The following is a 21,881-nucleotide window of genomic DNA, read 5'->3' on the forward strand; positions in this document are numbered from 1 at the left end:
GTTATTGACCTTTCAGAGCACAGAGAAGCTGGCTTTCCAACCTCTGCTGCGATACAATTATCTGCAGTGTTTAATGCTAGTACAGGTGATTCCCACTACATACTGCATTTTGTTGTTTTGTTGATGAGTTTTAATTATCCATCTGGGTGCTAGAGCTGTCAGATGGGCTGCTGCTTATGTGATCAAACTAATACAAGGAGAGGCAAAGCACACTAATTGCAGCCTCACCAAGTGCCTTTGTGGAGATATGCCAATGAGATACATTTAAACTGCTGTGTTTATTGTAAAATATTATTATGTTTGATGAGAAAAAATAGTCCTCTTTCTATAGCCTCAAACAATTTCGTTCCTCTGATTATTGTTCTACGTTGAGAAAAGCAAAACTGAGGAAAAACAAACCACCAAAACCACACCCAGCCAAACAGCAGAAAATTCCTGCAGAGCCAAACTGAATCAGAGTTGTAAAGGTCACCAATGGGATTACTTTCATATATTATGGAGAGCCTGGGAGCAAGACGGAAAACAGGTACTGGAAATAATTTAAATATTAGTTTTACATAAGGGAAAAAAGTAATTATGCTGTTTCAACTCATTGATAAGGCCCTTAAAATTTAACAAGAGCATTAAACAGCAAATTCATAAGATTTTACAGATTTAATGGCAATTTGGGGCACCCCTTTAAATGGTGCATCTGCTCCCCTGCCAGGAACTCCCCAGCTTAGGAATCTGAGGTCTCGGACAGGACTTGCCAGTAGGGTGTGCTGCCTCATCATCACCCTCCAAGGAGGGTCTCCCCCAAGCGATGAAAGGTTTGTCCTCTGTGCTTCATCATGTAATGCCTCACATTTTATAGTTTCCTTGGATTTCTTTCTGTCCCATCTCTTTGTGATTAACAGAGTGAGAAGGGGAGATGAAACCCCCAAAGGCAATGAATGTGTAACCCAACAGGAAAACCTGCCGAGAACCATGTACTAATGCGCCTGGCTACAGCATCCCTGCAGCAAAGGCAACCTGAATGCAAGGCTAGTGAAAGAAACATTCAATGTTAGCGCAAGAACAACAAAGCAATGTACCCAATTCTGTCCAAGCCATTGGGTATGTTTTGACAAAAGCTTTGGGTCACCATGGAAACCAGATCTGCACTGAGCAGTCTGAAGCAGTCACAGTGCTGCATCAGCTGCAAGTAGCTGAGGTTCCAAGCAAGGGCAGGTTTGCGATATAGACTAACGTCTTTCATTGGATGCTGGTCTGTAGGGCTGAAAACCAAACTAGGCAAGCCTTAAGGCTGTAAAGTACATCTTTTAAAGGACTACATCTGCCTTTTTACAGGTATTCTACTTCTTCCAACTCCATAAACTTCTGTAGCACACTAATAAAAATCCACTTTACAAAACACTGACAGGATATCTGGAGAGGAGAGTAAACACCTGAAGTAAACCAACCGATAAAAGGCTCATCAGTTTAGCCAGAGTTAACACTACTTAAAATAACTGCAAACAGAAAACAATTTGGCTTTTAGTTTGGATTATGAGTTCAAATTAAATGCTAGATGAGGTCAAGGCTGAATTTCAGCTGGTGTTCCACATTACTTTGTCTTCACTGCCACTTTAACAAGAGTCATTGCAAGTTAAAGCCCATTTTTTCTTCTTTAGTACAGCTGCCGAGAGCTAGGATAGCCAGGGGAAGTGGCAAAGGATTATATTCTCTAGAACAGCTCTGAAGTGCTTTCAGACCCTCAGTCTACTATTGCCTACCTATCCACCGAGTCGGCAGCACAGGGAGCCCACGCCATGCTGCACACCAAGGTGCTGCAGCCGTGTAGCAGCACAAAGGTGTGAACTTGGCGCTCAGCACTGGCAAAGCAAAAAGCAAATCTGAATGTGAGCACGTAGAAGCCTTTTAAAAATACTAACAAAAGAAATTTTTTTAAAAAAAGATAATTCTGTCCTGTTGTTAAAGCAAAATCCAGTATTACTCCCACTGCATCCCCCTTCAGTAACTGTCAAGTTTTCTTGAAGGACAAGGAATTACACAGCCTGTAATAACCACAGTGCTGCCGTTTACTGTCACCACCCAATGCCCCTGTCCCAACCACTGACTGATTCCTGCAAAAGGAAAAACTGAGATTAGAGAGTATTGTCTGTAAAAGGGCTAAAGTAATCTGTATTCATGGGTTGGTAGGTTTAATGTATTAGCCTTTCGCCGCTGCAAACAGGGTTAAAGAAGGGTTTGGGGCCAAAATAATTTGTACTGCTCTCCATCTCAAATTTGACATAATAATTGAATGACTCAATGAAACAAAAATGAATACATCCAAACAGCACAGGAGGTCGAAGCTGGGCAACTCCCTGATGAACTCAGGAGTGAACCGAAGGCAGCCATGCAGCACTGCTTCTAAAACCCAGAGCAACCGCTCCCTTCATCACTCTCGCCGATGACATGATACCAAGGTGATTTTTAAGTACAGGTCTATAGATTTTAGTTAAGAAACAATCATCCCTCAGCCTCTTGATGGGGGGGGGGGGAAGCTTCCCAACTGAGTCAGATTTAGGATCAACATGTGACAGGTTATGCCTTTAGCATCATTGCTAAATCAGTTCAGACAAAAAGGTAATACTGCCAAGTAAAACAAACAGCCTGCCAGGGTTGTATGCTGTTAATACAGCATCTGTTTATGGTGCCTGATTTTGTATAGCACCTTGTGCAAAGGAGTCTTGGCCCCTGTCTGTCTGAGGCATTAAATCAGTACAAATATTAATCAGAAGCAAACCAAATTTTCTCAAAAAATAATCCTGAAATGAGCTAAATACGTTTTTGATATTCAAAAGCCTGTTCTGGGGTTTTTGTTGTTGTTGTTTTTTGGTTGTTTTTTTTTTTCCAACGTAGCCAACTCTGCCTCTCTGATCTTCAGCCCAAAGCTTGAATATAGGCAGCCTGCACTTTGATTCTAAGCTCAAGAGAAAGCACAGCCTCACAAAACCTTCATGTGCTTCCCAGCCCGGCACTGCCCAACCCAAGCATACACAAAAGCAAATGGTAGGGGGGGTGGGGAGGGCAGGACGCCTATTCTTAAATATATTACTGGAAACGTCCATTGTGAAATTCCTCAAAATGTCTAAACACAGCCCTGAACTTTCTGTGGCTGCATGCAGCAACACGGAGGGGCTTGGAGGGATGCATTTTTGAGAACACCTGTCCAGCAGCTCCCCTGAGGCTTTCTCATGCTGTGCTCAGCACTAAGCTGGGGAAAGTCAGGGATCAGACTCTGCTGCCTGCCCTCCCACCACCCCATTCCCTCCTCGCTTCTTCTTCCAGGGGTAGTTTTCAGCATATCTATCTATCTATCTCCGTTTTCAGCTATATACACCCAGCAGCTCTTTTCCTGCTCCACCTATCTGGTCACCATCCTGAAAGGGACACTACTTGCTCATTACATATCTTATCTGCCTGTAAAATACATGATTAAAATACATACAGATTTAGCTAAAAAGACTATGCTGAAAAAAAGTCTGATAGGAAAATGGCTTCTGAACACCTGTGGGACAACAACTGGCAGGAACCGAGCAACTGGGCTTCTGCAAAACTCCAAGTCTTTTTTGTGAGATGCAGAAACTACTTTGTTAGTGGAGGACTGACAATTTCATGCTACAGAGCCTGCCTAATGCTGTACTCACAGAATTAAACTCGCTGTATGCAAGAACGTTTCCTTTGAGGAAGCTAAACTCAAAGACCAAGTTTTCTGGAAAGGCTATGCCTCCCACTGGAGCTGAATTTTTCCAGAGCTTGGTTCTTGGAGGAACTACAAAAAGGCGTAGCTGCTGAGCATGGCCAGGGACTCCTGTGTTCTCATGGACAGCAGTGAAGCTGCTGGCTATGAAGCATTTTTCAGGCAGCAGGCTGTGTCATGGAGTGCGTAACCGCTTTAGTAATCCAACCCAAACAGCTCTGCAGAAAAAAAACCCTGCCTGCCTGGGATTCCACAGGAGCCTTAGGTGGAGCAGAAACTGGGAAATCCACATTCCAGAGCATGGAGCATTTCTCCAGCAAGTCAACTTTAAAATATGTGACTGATGCTGCTCAGACATACTAGCTGAAGCCCAGGGAGATGGATGAAAGGGTAAAGATGCAGAATAAATTCATCAGATGTCTCCATAAATCATTTCTATAGTTCACATTTGTTCTCTGCCTTTCATTACTTACATTTCTAAAGCCACCGGGTGCCTTGGTGCAGTAGATCTAATAAAAAGGAAGATAAAGTTTAACATCCCTTTTTGAAACATATTAAAATGATGTAGCTTTCTTCTGAATGTTAATGGCAAGCATTACAAGAAACATACTGTCTCAAAACAATTCACTGGGGCTGGGAACGAAAGCAGAGTCCCACTGCAGCCCGGAAATTCACGGTCCTCATCTCCACTCCCCCACCCCCATCTCCACTCCCCCACCTGGTAGAAAAGATCTTATTTCTGACCCTAATGTTTTGGCAGTCTTAAGTTTGTCACCAAATCCTGACCTTGCTTTGTGCAGACCCTCTGACTCAGGGTCAAAATTCCATACTCGAGGAGAGGAGAAAATATTTTTGGAGACTGGCATTTTGGGAAAGAGTCTAAGCTGTGTGACAGCTGTTTGGAGATGTGGCATGCCAGAGGGGTCCCAGCGGAGCATACAGTTTTACACACACGCACACGTACAGAAAATCATTAAAGTTTCTGTCTCTAAAGTTTCACATTTAATGAAAGAAAGCAAGAGAGATATCTGGAGAACTCTTGGGTTATATTAACAACTAGTGATACTCCCTTTGCCAAGAGCACAGGCCTGGGAAGCTCACCGACAGGGATGGGAAGGACCCACAAAAACAACAGCAGGTCCAAGCGGTGTGGCGAGAGGGAGCGGGAAGAGCCGAGGGGGAGCGGGAAGAGCCGTCCTGCCCTCTCCCTGCCATGACCCTGGGCCGGTCAGGAATTGAGCAGAGAACCTGCTCTTGCGGCTGGAGTTGTTCTACGACAGAGGCAAGGACCTTTATAACAGAGTTTAATCTGCTGCAGGTTAAACAAAACAAATGACTGCACAAGTGAGCAATTACAGAGCATTCCACAGCCAGCACTCGGAAAGCCTTGCCATTGATTAATTAGGTTCTGAGGGCCAAGGCTAACCTCACAGTCCCCTGAGAAAGAGAGACCACTTAGCCCCTTTAAAAAACAAACAAACAACAACAAAATTAAGATTTTTTTCAGTATTCTTATTTAATACTTGAGCATTAGTTAAACAGCTGCTAAAGTATTTGAACAGTTACTTGGGACTGACCTACATTCAGCTGTATCGCTTTATTACACAGGAGAAACTTAGTTAAGCTTCTGTTCCTTAACAAAAGCAAATAAAATCCTCCACTTTATGACAAGGAGCTGCACTGCTACAGCCATGTAAAGCTTTCAAATTTGTCAGCAGTTTCCCAAGAGTGTGGCTCCCACTATCACATTCCTCCTCTTTGCATTTGAGAGATAACAAGATACAGGGTATTTTTATGCATTAATGCTCCTCAAGGCAGGCTAGCTCACTCTGCTAGCCACCGCCAAGGTGGAGAAGACTGTAGCCTGTGATACCCACCCTGTTATCTTATGAGACCTACTGTACCTGTGCAATATGGTCTGCTCCCAGTCACATCACGGGCTAGGTCATGAGTACTTCAGCCCTGCCAGGAGGAAGGCATCAACTATTCACTTCATGGCAAGAAGTAAAAGAGTAACCTGTGCCTTGAAAAAAAACACAAACGAAACAACCAAACCACATCCTGCTGGCCATATAGTTGCACTTACCCATGGGCCTGATCCGCACCCCACTGAATTCAGGGGGTGAATGGTCATTTACAGGCACCACTAACCATTAACAGGGTTAATGAGCTAGGTAGTGGCAGCGTACAATGAAGGATGCTCCCGTTTTAAGAAAATACACAAGAGTTTCACCAGCTCATGTCACCAAAGCGACCCCCCAAGTCACCTACCCAAAGCCTCCCATGAGCATTAACATTTTAAAATGCTGTTAATGAAAAGAACCACCCCATACATGTGACCCACACTCAGCTACACTCACCACTGTAACTGTGCCGAACCTCTCTACAGGATTATTCAGCCACATGTTACGTGCTCATCACCCTCCTCCCTAAAACACTCATCTTGGCCTCCTTGTCTCCTGCCCTCACACAAGCAGCTCCCCTGCTCTGACTTATCAGAGATCCATTTTGGGGGAGAAATCTGTCCCCAGCCTTGTACAGCTAATGAAAGCAAGCGCTTAAAATATAAACAGCTAGACAAAAACACTCACCAGCTGCCCAGATCCTCTAGATTTTCGTTGAAGTGACTACAGATACTCAGACAAACCCTTGGAACTTTGGTGAGGTAACAGGATGTTTTTTTCTACATGAGGGAGAAAACCCAAAAACTGTTCGTTGCTGAGCACAGACCGTGGGTGGGCAGCCCTTCCAGCACCGGCATCATGGTCAGAAAATTACTTCTGAACACCCGACAGCTCCTCCCATGTTTCCCAATCAAGGGATAATTTTCCAACTGGCTTTCAGTCCTGCTGAACCCTGTGCTGAATGCTTGAGACCATGAAGCTGCTACTGGACTTTTTGCCAAATCCAATTCTATATGTGCCTTGCTGACATCTATATTTATAAAGCTCCCGATTCTCTCAAGAGGATGAAGAGACAGGTGCAGAGGTGGGAGTCATGCACCAAAGAGCAATTCCCCCAGCCTCATGACACAGGAGTCCTTCTACCAGCTCAACAACTCACAGAAATTAACTGGTACAAATGCTACAACACCTCCCAGGCTTAAAAAAAAAAAAAAAAAAAAAAAAACACAAAATAAAAAAAAAAACAACAACAAACCAAAAAACACACAAAAAACCAACCAACCAAAAAAAAACCAACCACAAAACACAACAAAAAAAGAAAAAACAACAACAACAACAAAAATACCCAACAACAAAAATACCCAACAACAACACCACCACCACACAAGAAGCTCTTAAGTCCTGCACCCCATCAGGGCCATTAGTGCTGAGCACAGTGGCCTGATGATGCCTTGTCCCTTGGGCCTACTTTATTCCTGCTCTCTGAAGGACCACAGACATTGTTCAGGATCTGAAAAAGTTGGATTTAATTCCATGGATGGCTGTAAACCTTTAGTTCCCATCCTGTAGCAGAACAGCCTTACAATGAAGTCCAACCTCGTCTCTGCAACGGGCTCCACTTTTTCTGAATAATTAAGGAAGCATTTGGGTAGGGGCTGAAAATGGCATCCTCACTTTCTAGTATATGTTGGACTGTTAGAATGAAGTATCAGGCAGGCTCTGCTGCTATCTGTCTCTATGAATATTTGACTAATTAACATATAAGCAAGAGCAGCAATGGAAAAAATGATGCATTCAGTTCTATGCAATGCCGTTACAATTGTGATGACTTAAAATCCTGCAATACTTTGGTAGGCCATTTTACAGCCTGGCTGTAACAAGGAGCTGTGGTGAATGGTATCTCAGGTGCTGGAGAGTAAGCAGTTAGGGGTGAAGACACCTCAAGTCAGCTTTGGGGTTAAAGAAACTCTCCGTATACTCACTACTGCCAACCCTGAAGGCAGTAAAAATAATGGGTGACTATCAGTATTTTATTTGCTTTGTTAGTGTAAATAAGACTAGCTTAAGTCACAGGTTGCATATAAATTCGTCCTCCTTTTTTTCAGTGCATCTATGGAAAGTAAATTCTTTTCCAAGTGTTGAGAAAACGATGCTTTCCCTTATGTCAGTCAGTGCCTTTAACAGCATTCATCTCACTCCAGGCTTTTTGAAGCTTTGTGTATAGAAAACCAGTGCCCCTCAGTATACTGAAGTAGCCAGTACAGGCATCTGGACAGCGCTGAGGAACAGTTTAGTGCAAACAAATTGACAGGCGAACTGTAAAATACTGACCAACGAGGAAATTCTCTCTGTGTCCCAACCAGCCTCATCCTACCGGTCACTCCCCGCAACCGTGCAGCCTGGGCAAGAGAAGCTTCAGTTTTCCAGCTAACAGCAATCTACCTGCTAGTGCCAGGGGATCGGGTTTGATTCTGTGGCCTCTGCCTTTACAAATACTCTTAACAACTCTCTCAAAAAGCCAGCAAGCCTCATCTCACTTACTCTGACGTGACTGAGTAAACAAATAATGCTATTTATGCACTGCAAACCGTTTGTCAACCCATTTGTCATTTCCAATCTTTCATTGCTCATGCAGTAAAAATATGTGGGATTTTATTCAAACCTCCCTTGCAGGTGTGATGAATGCTTTATTTATACAACAGCACTTCATCTCACAGAACTGTTACTATGCATATGCAGCCCTTTAAGTCCCTGTGTGGCGTAAGCAGAAGGTGTAAAGAGAGATGAAAACAAGAGGCAGTGCTGTAATTATAGCCAAGGGGGTAATCATGGATGGCTCAGCTAAAACTGGAGAATGTGTGCCAGAGGAAAGTTAACCACTTCAGAAGAGTTCAGTCCCCATCAGCAGGCAAGGTGAAAAACATGGACCCATTCTCAAAGACCTCTTAAAGGTCAGCGTTACACTGTCAATCCCCGCTCAGCTTATCAGCGTACTCATGGCATCAGCATCCACTGTATATAGCGAGCACATTATTTCCAGGCAAATCATCTCCCATTGACACCCCCCAATTTGAATTTCAGTCCAGGACTGAAAAACCTGCAAGCAGACGCTGCTACAAATAACTACAATTTTGCAAGACATGAATAAATTCCTTTGGGCAGTCTTCTAGTGGCCAGATCAGACGGGGAGCAGCAAAAGGGCTTCTACTGTAATTTCTACTGCAAGGCAGAGTGACCTTGGAGGCAGCACCTGTGCTCTTCTGCAAAATGGGAAGAATGATAGTGAACTCCCTGCAAAGTCTTTTGAGATTCACAGATAGAAAAAAAAAATATTACTTTGATTACTATTCATTGATGTGTGAAGTCTGCTACACAAACCTGCTGAGACCTACGGCATCTCCTCTAGAAGTAAAGCACCACTGGGATGAAGGGCAGCAGAACCTGTCCCTTGTTTCTACTTTGCATCACTGACACCACAGTAAGACTTGAGTTTCATTCACTCATGCCATGGAGCACACCAAATGCTTCCCTGGCTTACAGAAGCCTCACAACCATTTGACTCAAGCCAGTTTGCGGTAAAAAGAGTAAAGGATCGGTCCCAAGTGGATCCCTGTCTCTTGGAAGGCACATCCCTTGCAGTTTTTACCATGAGGGCAAAACATCGTCAGCTCCAGCACGATCTTCCTGGAAGCTCCTGGTTGCCTCTGATAAATCTGCAAGAGCTACCATCAATTTTCATATTTCTGAGGGTGTGGGGTAAAGAAAAGGTGAGAGGAGCAGCTGTGGACCAATTTCAGGTACCTTGATATCAAACCTCTCTTTCCTCCACCTTTTATTAAAAATTTCAAGGGGAGGGTGGGATTCACAAAGAACTATGTAAACAGACACCAGACTTATGTTTATTGCCTAAGCAAAAGAAGATTAGAATTGACAACTGGAGAGGTTTTTGGAGACACAGATGCTACAATCATTTTAATATAATTTGGATTTCCAAATCAGTAATTACTCTATCACATATCTATGATTTTGTAGATGCTACTAGAAATGCTGATGTCTTTTTCTATGCATAGTAATGAGCAACAACAAGGGCTGTTAATATAAAGCCTGTAATGTTTGTATTCATATGTAAATAGGTTATGTAAACGTTTTAGACATTTTTCAGTAAAACACTGAGTTCTAACCTAAGTGGCTCCATTCCTAAAGTAGAAAAATTGCACTCTACATAGAAATTGTTTACTAGTCTGTCAGCAAAGCCGCCAAAGCAGTGAGCTGAATTTATAGGGGCATTTACATCTCTCCATTAGATGCGATATTAGAGTAACTGGAAACTTATAAATGTGCAGACAGATACTGGTTGATATTTAGAAAGTTGCTTGCACGTACATGGTGGCATACACATTCAGCACACATGCACCTTCTGCATATACATATGCACAAGCACAGGAACCTTCTTGGGAGACTGAGGAAAGCAGTAGTGTTTGATTTAATTAAACTCATTTAGTTAAGCTGATACAAACCCCTGGTTAAGAGTGACAGAATCAGTTTCTGTCCTGTTCTGCCTGCTAATTGACTTATGATAAAACTAAATAAGGCATGTTAAAACACCAACACATGTCTCCAAGCAGGAGTAAATTACACAAACACGAAACCACAGCTTTAGCTGACTCCAAACAATGCTAGGGTTGGGAAAGGGGTGGGGGGTGGAGGGTGGGGAAGGGGGGGTAGTGGGCTAAATTGCACTAAGGCCGCCCTTTGTACCTAAGAATGTTACCATTTTCCTTCCGACCCCTTCCACTCACGCATGCATAACTGTGGCCTCCACGTGTCCCACCTGGTGCATGGACAGTGGTCCCTGCGTCTTACGCAAGCCATTTCTAACTCAGCTGGAGCACAGACACACCACCATGGTACTGTTCCTTACAGGACCCGATGTGCCTATGGACGCAAAACCCTGGGACTCTCTACTCTTTGAACACCATACGACTAACGTGCATTACCTTCAGTGAGATCCACTCTCAACTCTATGATGCAGAGAATCACATCGTGAGACTTTTTCCTTGGTGTCTTTAACAAATCATATGCAGCCTCTCATCTCCTTCTCTTCTCCTCGAAGGTATGTATTTGAAAAGATGGTTTTGTGCCATTAAAGGCTTTAGAAAGACAGCTCAGAGACCCCTGTGTCTCCACTACAGCACGAGTAAGTCCCAGTTGTATAGGAGACAACAGACGTATTCTCTTCGTAATAGATGTTCTTCTCTCGTAAGCAAAAATTAAATGGAAATGACAACAAGGGAGCAAACATACTGCTGTTGCTCCAGCAACTCTCAGCACCTTCTACCATCCTAGGGGCAGTATTTTCAAGATCTGTTCAGTCCTTCACTTTTTATGAGGCTGCCAAAAGCTGCCAGAGGTAGCTACTGGCATTTTGACCTTTCTCTCTTGTGCCTTCTCTGCTCATCCTTCCTCACCACTTTCCCTCTGCTCTACTTCAGAGCACTCTCACACTGTTCCTGGAATAGTATTAACACCAAAAGAGTCAAGGTACATTTACATCTCATGCAATCGTAGCTTGACTCATCCTGTCCCCTTAACTGCTGCCTTCAACCAATGCAAAGGAACAGCAGTCATGCCACAAAACAAAAGGGAGACAGCCTGACATCCATACCAAGTAGCTGAATTATTGCCATTTCCCTGGTGAGCTGCAGTGATGTGGGATGACCTCTGGCAAACAAGGCAGTTTTCACCAGATACAGGAAGAAAGAAACGGAAAAAAAAAAAAAAAAAAAAAAAAAAAGAGGCAGATAGCTCTACTGGAAAAGCCAGGCCACAAGTGTAGACTCTGTTATGCCCATGCCAACAACAGTTACTTACACAAGTAAAATTGAGAGGACTACCGACTAGGTGAGTAAATCCATGTCCACTTTGTTTCCAAGGGAAGAAATTCACCCTGGCAAGATTCTGTTTGTACACTGGAATAGCAGTATTGATTTCAGCAGTTATTCCAGTCCCCCAGTACTAGAACACTGCAGTGCGGCAAATGGAGAGACGGGACGCAGCTTGATGCAAGCAAATGTCAAGTTATTGTACAGAAGCACGAGTTTTTATACACTTTCAGAAGCTGCGCGTTTTAAACAGATTGGTCCTTGAAGCTAAGCCTTGCATACTAGGCAATCCCTGATTGGTGGTTAACTGCCAGCAATTAACCGCAAGGTGTTACCTTTCCTTGGCGCCATCCGTCCCCCACTCCCCCGTGCTCTGTAAACATGCCTCATCATGTTAATTGCTGTCTAGACAAGCTCGAGCACATTCCCCTCAGCTAACCGATTGCCACGCGTGGTCCTAGTTTCCAGCCCGCTCCTGCACTGCAGTGAATCAAACCCGCTGTGGTTTTGCCCCCGCTACCTTTGTGCTAAGAACTACTGGGATGCCCAGTGCTTTAAAACCGGCTCATAGACTGCTTTCAGGTTTTATTCCCTTTTAAAGGGGACACTCCTGGATATGATAAATGGTCAGCACTTTCTTGTGATGATGTAAGTGTCAAAAGCTGGTTGCATCTAAAAAAACCCATGGAACTGAAAGACATTTTGCCTATTCAACCTGGAACTTGTTACATCAAGTGAAATAGCAGACAAGCAATCACAGCAAAATGAAAGCTCTTTGCTCCTGTTTGGTGAACCTTCACCTATAAATTCTGTGAAGAAAAAGTAAATAATGGCCCACATGGCACATGCTCAGCAGCACTGGTGGTCTGACATCACTATGTTACTTTATTATAGCTGTATGCTTATCAAATCTAACCAGATTTCTCATTACCTAATGATTTCCAACAAGGATGATTATTTTTACTACATCACCCCAACGAGAGACCTTCACTGGGTGTCCAAAGCCCCCCTTGGTTTTGAAACACAAGCCCTGACCTGATGAGTTTGCAGTCTAACCTGCAGACTGTAATAACTTTGATGCTCAAAATGATGCTCTGAAATCGGGGAAGCACCCAGGCCCCTCGTGTCACCCAAGAGAAGGGGACCTTGTCTGAAGGGGCCAGCCTCTGTCTAAGGTCTGCATAGGGAGCAAAGTCAGCGCTGTCTCCGTTAGAAGTATTGCAAGTGATGTTGAATCCAGTTTAGCATTTGTGTTTAATAACAATAATGCTTGCTTCATAAAAACCTGATTTTTGTGTAACCATATCCAAACTAAACCAACTGAACAACACTGTGAAGTAAAAGAGGTTGATAAGTGAGGGCTTTTGCTGGCAGAGCTTTCCTCATGCTCTTTGTAAAACCAGCTACCCTTGCAAAACAAGTTATTTGCTAATAGTTATGTGCTCAAATTATGAGTCCCTGTAGCATGGCACAACTTCCCAGACTGTTAACAAACGCACTGGCAAAATGGTCCAGTGCAGACCAGCCTGCAGATTGGTGTCCAGTGTTGTTTCCAAAGGCTTCCCCCTCACATCAGGAAAATCCCATTCAGCTTTTGATTCCTCTGGTGCTGATATGCCCTTAAACATCTGCCCTTAAGAATATCCATCCACTTTACCTCACAGCATAATTACAAGGGCACAAAGCTGGAGTCTCCCTCCCTATCCACTCCAAATCCTCTCTCACACTGGCCTGCCTATTCCTGTGTTGCCACCCCATTCCAGGCAAATCCCAATTATAGCAACAGAAAAGGAATCAGACGTCTTTGTTCAGATGCAGATTGAACATCATCAGCAAGACAGATACCGAGTGCTTGTATTTGTAGAGGTCTCTGCTGCCTTTGGGTTTTTTTTCCCCTTTTCTTCTTCTGTTATTGATGTTAAAGAGGGAGCTAAAAAGTCTGTAACCATTTCACCAATTAAAAAATCACAATGGTCTTCTGCAAAAGCTACTAAGAAACTCCATTCTCTCCCTCTTTCAGTTATAGCTGCTACACGTTCTTACATAAGAGATACTGCTCCCAAATATGTTTAGGTCCCTATTGATCTAGCCTAAGTCCACTTGGCTATGGGTGGGAGAGAAAGCAGGAATGAAAACTGAAGCAGGAAAAGGTTCATAATTTTGTACCACAATTCAGAGGGCTGTGAGGAACTGCCAGCTTGTCTTGCCTTGAACTTGTCATCAAGTCTTGCCAACTCATCTGTTTAATCAAAGAATTTTAATCAAAGTACAGTTCAAGAAACCACAGGCTAACGTGGACAAATGATAAGAATAATTAAACCACTCAGCTAATCTGTAGCTTGTCTGTCATTGGCTCCTAAGTATGCTGGAGGCTTGAGATACAACTATCTTGCATATTTAGCAAGCTAGATCCTTAGCAGGTGTCAGTCAATAAAGATCCCATGGAGCTACGAGTAATCCCTGCTGAACGCAGAGCTAGTACCACCAAATGTTGCACCACTCCAGTCTCTCTGTTTCTTTAGACTCTCACATGCATTCCCAGGAAGAGCCACCATGTTGTTTCTTATCAACACAACTGAATCCACATAGTTGTCACAGCCAAATATTTTTGAGGGATGGTTTTCCTTAGGAATATGATGGAACCATTGAATCAAAATGTTATGAACATGTTTATTCACATTGTCATTTAGGAAAAAGCTTTCCAGTTTAAAATGCATTTTATGTGTTCTCGTTAAAATTGGTTATGTAGCCTTGAAAATCAGAATACTCCGATTCAACAGAAATATTTCTTTCAATGCAAAAATCAGTTTTCTGGACTATTTACAAATGTTTGATCTTATGTTAATACAGAATTGTTTTACAATGAAGTTACATTGCCACTTCAATGACAGAATTTCCTGCAGCACAGAATAATTGGTCTCCAGTTAACTCCAAAAGTTGCTTATTTTTATTCCTGTCTTTTAACTGAATATATATTTGCTCTCCAGCAGCTGACCATGCTTTCAGCAAATGCCAGGTAATGCAGCTTACGAGCTACCTAGAATTGACTTGGGATTACTATATGGTCCCTCAAAAGACATATATATATATATATATATATATATATATATATTTGAGAGTTACTGCAGAGCCACTGTTCTGCAGTGCCTCACTGTCCAGACAAAGCCCTTCCCTTGGTCCCTAATCCTGGACACTTACAGTATTTCAAAGGATTGGCTGAGCAGATTTCTGGGCATTAAAATGCAAAAAACAAGTGTGCACACATGAGATGTTGATTGCACTGCAGCCTAGGAGAAACTACTCGGCAAGAGACAACCTGAGCCTTTTACAGGAAGCAGGCTTCTAAGGAGGGAGTAAGATTTCATGTTGGTCCAGCTGCATTGTAAAGCCTTTTAAGTTAAGCAGTTTGTATACCACTGTGTGTTTAGCTCTCATAATACGACTCCTGTTTTTAAATAAGAAGTTTTCTTATCAACACATTTCTTATTTTCTCCTCCTCAAGATGACCCTTCACTCCACAGCTGCAAGAGTGCCGGGGTATCCAGCAGCCACTGGGACAACCATTGCCATTCAGATCTTGCTTGTGTTGGTATTGTGACACAGCACTTCTGAGGTTTAACCTGCTCCTACCACTGCCTGTTGGCATTGCTGACCTTCACTCAGCTGCTTTTTGAGGGAGGCCCCGTGATCACGACACAGCACTTGAATTCTGCTGGGCTGAGGTGAGCTCAGTATTTATCTGAGAGCAGTGAAAGAAAATGAGAGCAACAGGAACTTCTTCCTGTGCTGCAGAGGAGCTGAACCCATACATGCTCACCAGGCTGAGGGAGCACAGCAAAGTCTAAGCTTCAGGACATCACCTATGGTCTAAAAGAGGACATTTGTAAAGGAACCTGCAGGAAAAAATATACAAGGAAGGGTAAAGTAGAGTTGTTGAGCAGGGAACCCTAGATGATGCTCTTGAAAAGAAAAAAAAAAAAAAAAAAAGAAACAAAACAAAAAAGCATAGTATTGTTCCCCAGAGGATATTTCCCAACATTTTTGAAGTAGGTCTGGAAAATGAACTAATGGCCACAGGAAAGGTAAGAAGATGGCCAAGGCCATTTTTCCTACACTGTTAAAAGCAAAAATTGTACTAGCAGAAAATTAAGGTCAACATGTCCCAGTAACTCAGGAGATCCAGAGGGGAAAAACAAACAAACAATGGGGTCCCCCCTTTGGGATGTGGGTGGGCTGCAGCAGTCACAAGAGGACAAGGAAATCTTTACTATTTTGTCCAAAGCTGTACTCATAATAAAGAGAATGGACATTCTAGCTAATACCTGCAAACATGCAGATTATGAATCAGTGGGAAAACCAAAGCATAACCATAGGCAGACTGCCACCTTTTTAAAAGCAAACAAAACTCTTTGGTTACAATGGTGGTAGTTCTTGTATTTTTGTCTCAAGTTTATCCTTCGGTCATCCCTGTGAATTGGAAATGTGCTACCAGGACCAATTTATTATCTAATACATTGCAACAGCTACTGCTGCTTATTATGAAATGCTACAGCAATGTTACTCAAACATTCAAGAAGAGCAATTTCATATCCCACCTTAGACTGCTTGTTCGGCTGCACACTGATACTGATGCTACCCAACATCAAGTTAAAAATCACACATTAGAAACACTAGCTTCCACCTGTTTTGCCCCTATGTTTTATCACCAAGGATCAGATAAATCAAAACAATTTTTTTTTCCTTTCATCTGCTTTTAAACATATTCTACTGTACATTGGTTTTACTTGGGTCGAGAGATGGCTGTATAATACACAAGACATTTGCTTCTGCAGACTTGGAAAGGCATTTAATCAGTGCATGAATGAGGCTTAAAGAAACAGAAAGCTTCCTAATGCAAATGCAGCTGTGATTGATAAGAAGGACAATGGACAGAAATCCTTGACTTGATTAACTTAGTGACCTAGAAAGAGGGATGTGTCTCAGTCCAACAGGGCAGAACAGAGAAACACTCATGAACTGTTCCTTTCTGCAGCGCTCACTTCCGCACCCAAAGGAGCCATTCACCAGAAACCTGGACACACTAGGGAAGCCTTTCTTTCAGTTTCTGACTGTACAGAGTCGAACGGAGGGACAGACTTCACATAAATAAGTGTCTCTCTCCCCTCTCCCTCTCTTGCTCCCTGTGTTGGCTTTGCAGAGGATTCAGCTGGTCCTAAACCACATACAGTAAGAAAGATTATTTCAAAAGGCCTTAATTCACTTTGATGTATTGTTTTGGTTTAATGCGGTGTCTTTTCTAAGGACACACAAGAACTCTGAAGTATTTCATATCTGCGCATCTACTGTGCACATCTCACGGTAATTGTATGGGAAAGAGCAAAAGTCTGCAAAACTCAACTTAGTAATACATTTAAAAACATTTCAGATATACCTTACACCTTCAGAGCCCCGTGGACAGCAGCTAATTAAATCTCTCAACACTGTTCTTACACAGATGGGTAGTTATCTCTGTTTTGCAGATGGAAGGAGTGAAATAACACGACATGCTGCAGAATTTACAAAGGCTACAGGCGCTTCCTTCTCCAACTCACAGCTCTAAGTGCACACCGCAAAGCCTCACAGAGCAGACCGACTGCGAGGGCAGAAGGGGTCACAGCTGACCCTGGGGGACAGGGAGGACATGAACCCTGAGCCAGTCTCCTGACCCCAAGGACTCATGCCACAGAGCAATGCTGCCAAACAGCACTGACATGTTTTGCACAGAAAGAAATGGAGCACAGAGGCCTCATCAAGAATCAATTAGATACTGCAAGAGAACACAAAGTAAAGGTGGGACAGCCACACACACATGACGTATCAAATGGAGAGGAGAAAGGCGGCTGGCTCACGTCCCCACCCCAGGTATCACAGGGTTAACCGGCACACAGGAGGATAGGAATCCAGAAGTGTAACAGAGCTGGAAAAGAAGCCAGATGTTTCTTATCTTGCCACTATGGTCCCAATTCATCCAAATGACAGAGGTTCGGAAAATTAATTAACATTCTGAAAGGAAAACCTGACTGTAAGAGCAGATTTCTAATTAGCTACAGACAGCGCTGGCAGGCTGCTTAAAAGTCAAGGCTGATTCTACCCGCCACACATCGGGTGTGGGCCCTGGCCGAGTAAAAAGCAAACAAACCTGGAGACTGCTTACTACCGTGATTCACGGGTGGCAGGGCAAAAAGAGCACATTAATATTGGATTATGAGATAGTGGGATTGCAGCATATCCCTAAGGATCCTAACAGCACTTCCTAAGAAATAAGACCCATGTGTCTCTGAATGCCTATACGAGCCTAACCCTTTTTCCTTCTCTCATCTCAAAACAGCAACGTACAAAAGATAGCATAAAAAAATTGTGAGAGCTTATCTGAGCCTCAGCCCTGTTTTGATCATACTGCTAAGCATATAACTCACGCTTGGCTAAGGACTGCAGAAGCAGTGGGATAAAAGTAATGGGAAGGCAGTGGGAATGCCAGGACTCTTCAATGAATGGAGCTCTTTCATTCCACCTGACCAGCATTATGGGAGTTAAGTATTTTTGATGATAAAACCAGCAACAGAGATCTTCAGGAGTGTCATCACTGTGCCGAATCTCGGGAAGCTGCCTGAGATTTCCAAAGTCACTTTAACCTTCCTGCTCCCACCAGCACTACCATGCTCTCCCCTCCAAACACTTCTTGTCATAATGGAAGTCTGCTGTTTTGGAGGGGTCCAAATTTTCCCCTGAAGCTTAAACTCATCTTTTGCAACCATATCTAAATCAGAATAACGCTCGTAAGAAATGAGAGCATAGGAGAGATTTAATGTAGAACTAGAGCAGGAAAGAAGAGCCAACCAATAAGAGGGAAAGGTGCCGATAAACTAAGAGACTGAAAACCACCTAAGCACAGCTAAATGCAGTTAGCAGGGAAGGAACATCTCGTCTGCTGGGCAGGAAGATGCACCAAGGGTAGAACGAGGTGTGCGAGGGGGCGCGCCAGCTCTGCAGAACAGAAAGCACACAAAAAGAAGCTGCAAGTCCTTCCGGGAGGCATAAAGGCATGATCCACAAGTGGAATCCCTGGGAGGAGGGGGGAAGCGGGAAGTGCCAACTTCTCCTGACAGCCTCTGAGGCTGGCACAAGGTGATTGATGGGGGACATGTGAGATGTATAAAGGAAAGGAACTGCAAGGAGAAGGAAGAACCAGCTAATTTTCCCACAAGCAACTAATACAGCCAAAATCGTGCTAGGGTCAGGAGGCAGGCAAAAATCAGGAGCTTTGACTTGACAGGAAGGTGCTCAGCAAAGAGACAAAGACAACCCAGTTTCTTTGTAAAAAGACTGTGGAAATGGAGGCTGTTAGGAGGAACACACTAATTGTTTAAAAAAAAAAAAAAACCAAAACAAAAACCCAACAAAAAAACCCCAACAAAACAAAACCAAAAAACCAACAAACCCACAAGCAAAAAAACCCTCACAAGATGTAAGAAGAAAGGAGGTAATGAAGGAAACCTGTTCTAGAAAGGGAGTGGGGAGTGAAGTGCCTGACATGAAGCTGAAAGAATGAGCTGGTCAGTGGCAAAAGAAAGAGGAAGACGGATTTATGATTTTGGAACAAATCACTGAATTACAGACAGAACAAATAAAGCTTTCACCTAATAACCTACTTCTTAATGAAACTCCAAGATAGTTTGCTGTGTGCCTACCGCTAAGAAGCTAGTTCAAAATAAAAGGAAAACAAACACAAACCTTCAGGCGCTTACAAAAATCCAGTATATGGTCTTATCCTGCTGGTAAGATTCGTGTGACTACAGCCAGCCACATGCAAGCCATTCGCATTTAGCCGGCAGGAGAGGCAGATCAGACCCTGGAAGGAGCAGGGCTCTTATTCCAGGGAAGCAGCTGACAAGGACACGTGGAGGCAAACACTCAAACACATTGCCAGAAATGCAATCTACAAGAAGTGGCTCCTTCGTAGTCTGGATTAGGGACAAGGGCCAGCCCTGATAGGAAAAAAGGTCTACAACTATAGCCTGAAACTGAAGTGGGGCGGGGGGGGGGGGGAGGGGGGAGCATTAGTGCCCCAAAATAAAGCTTGAATGATGTTTAATTCAAAACAAATGTCTGAAAAATTGCAGGAACCTCTCTAATCCCATCACTGACACCTTATTTTTCAGCCACCTTATCTAATCTCTCTTTTTCAGAAGGAAGAGAGAAAAGATTTTAGTAATTAAATTAATAAAATCCCTTGTTGACTCCAGTCCATCCTGAGTGATAAGAAATCCTTTCCAGATGGATTGTAATTTCCATTTAATCTTTTATTCCTCTGCTGGTCAGCAACCCACAGGGCATGAGAACTCATTTTCTGGCCATCACTGGCGTGGTGCTAGATGGTCAGATGTAACCATTACAGCCCTTTAAAAGACTTTAATCCATTTTGAGATCACATTCAAAATCAGAGTCCTTTAGTACCCCCATAGAGGTGAAACACTGAATCACACCCCAGCCCTTCAGTCATATCTGTGAAAACCTCTCTTCTCAAAAGTTACCCAAAGATGAGCAGGATCTGCTAACGTAACTCCGATTCAAATGCTGGAGGCTTAGATTTGAGAATGTGCTGCATGTTTAGGTTCATCCTCTAGCCCTTTACCATTACAAATCATGCTTGTGATGTTGCTCAATATTGTCATGAGTGTGTGTCTGCATTGCTAAATCGCTGACTGCAGCTGCTTTCACATATACTTTAGGAAGCTGTATTAATAGCATGACTGAAGCTTGCACGAAGGGAGTGAAAAGTGCCATCCTTCTTATAACAATAATAATAAACGACTGTTAACAAGGAAGAGCTGAAAATCCTATTTTAGTGCTACAGCTCTGTGTCTGCAGATCATTAATTAACGTCTTTGTGCATCACAAGATTCTGCCCTTTGATTGAGCCATTAACCAGGTTTGGAAAAGGATGCTAGCAGCGCTCTCACCTTTTTTCTCTCTCTCCGTTTCCTTGCCCCTCACAGGGCAGCCACAATGAAGATGCCCAAAGAGGGAGTGAAGGCTCCTCCTAAGCCCATCACAGATAAGGAAAGGTGGAAAAAGCAATGTAGACAGCACATTTTCTCAGCCATTTTAAAACAAAATATCCTTTTATCGTCACTTGATAATGCATCACTTGATGCACTTCCCTGCATCAACTTGAAAGAACAGGCTTCCTTTCCTGTTCAATGATAGTGAAGGGATTAAAACAGAATACCCTTGCTATAAACGACTGTCACACACAATGCAAATTCCTTAGCCTGAGGTAAACCCTAAGAAAACATTTATTAATATTAAGGGATGGGCGGGGGCAGGAGGGGGAGATGCTGAAAATCCCTGCCAAAAAAGATTCTCAAAGCCCCTCACTTGTTGAAAACAAAGTAATAACAACCTATACATTTACAGGAGGGAATACATTCTCAAACTTCAGCCCAAATTTCCAAAAGCTACGAAGGGATTCAGGAGTCCTGACAAGCTGCCAATCCCGGGCTCTCAGCTACCCTCAGAAGGGGACAGTTTAACAAAACAACAGCAAGGTGGTCTCAAAGGCTGACACAAATAGCAAGAAGAGAGGCATGAAGACTGTCTTAACCTTTCAATTTGCCCAAGCTGGCAATTGAACAGTGTAGTTTTTGCAGCTGGGTCTCTGTGGTGCAGAGAGCTCCAAAATGCAAAGGAACAGCCGGAACCATGAGCCCACATTATGTTGCGCTTCATTAGACCTAGGGTCTAGGTTTCCATCCAAAAAGAGAAAAACTGCTGTTCAGGTATGTCCAGAAAAAGAAACCATCTCTTTCCCCTTAGCATAACCATTTCAAAACAACTCCAGTTCCATTAGTTTACCTATGTTTAACCGTTGTGTTCACATAAAACCAAGTAACAGCAGCACTGAAAGCCACAATGAACTATTATGTCAAATGACTTCTGACTTCTCTCTTCGGTGGTCACTTAACTCTGCAGCAAGACAACTGAAATAATGTTTATTTTAAGGAGTAATGAAGAATAGCCTTAATAAAATAAATCAAGTTTATTTTCCCTGATTATTTTTCCTGTTTCCTTGAATGACTTACCTATGCTCATTGAAATACCGTTCTTGAGTGCCTAGGGGTAGACAGTTAATGATTTTAATAGGAACAAGTTCAACCACTACATTCAGATGTTGTTCACATCTGCATCAAATCACATTCCTAATAACAGAATTTAATTCCGTACATATTCACACAGAACAATACGTACAGGGATAGGCCAATACTGGTTTCAAACCCAAGGGTACTTATGCTATAGGCATATGTACTTAAATACAGATCTTTTCCAAAA

Source organism: Falco biarmicus, chromosome 9 (assembly GCF_023638135.1).
Source record: "Falco biarmicus isolate bFalBia1 chromosome 9, bFalBia1.pri, whole genome shotgun sequence".
Classification (NCBI taxonomy): Eukaryota; Metazoa; Chordata; class Aves; order Falconiformes; family Falconidae; genus Falco; species Falco biarmicus.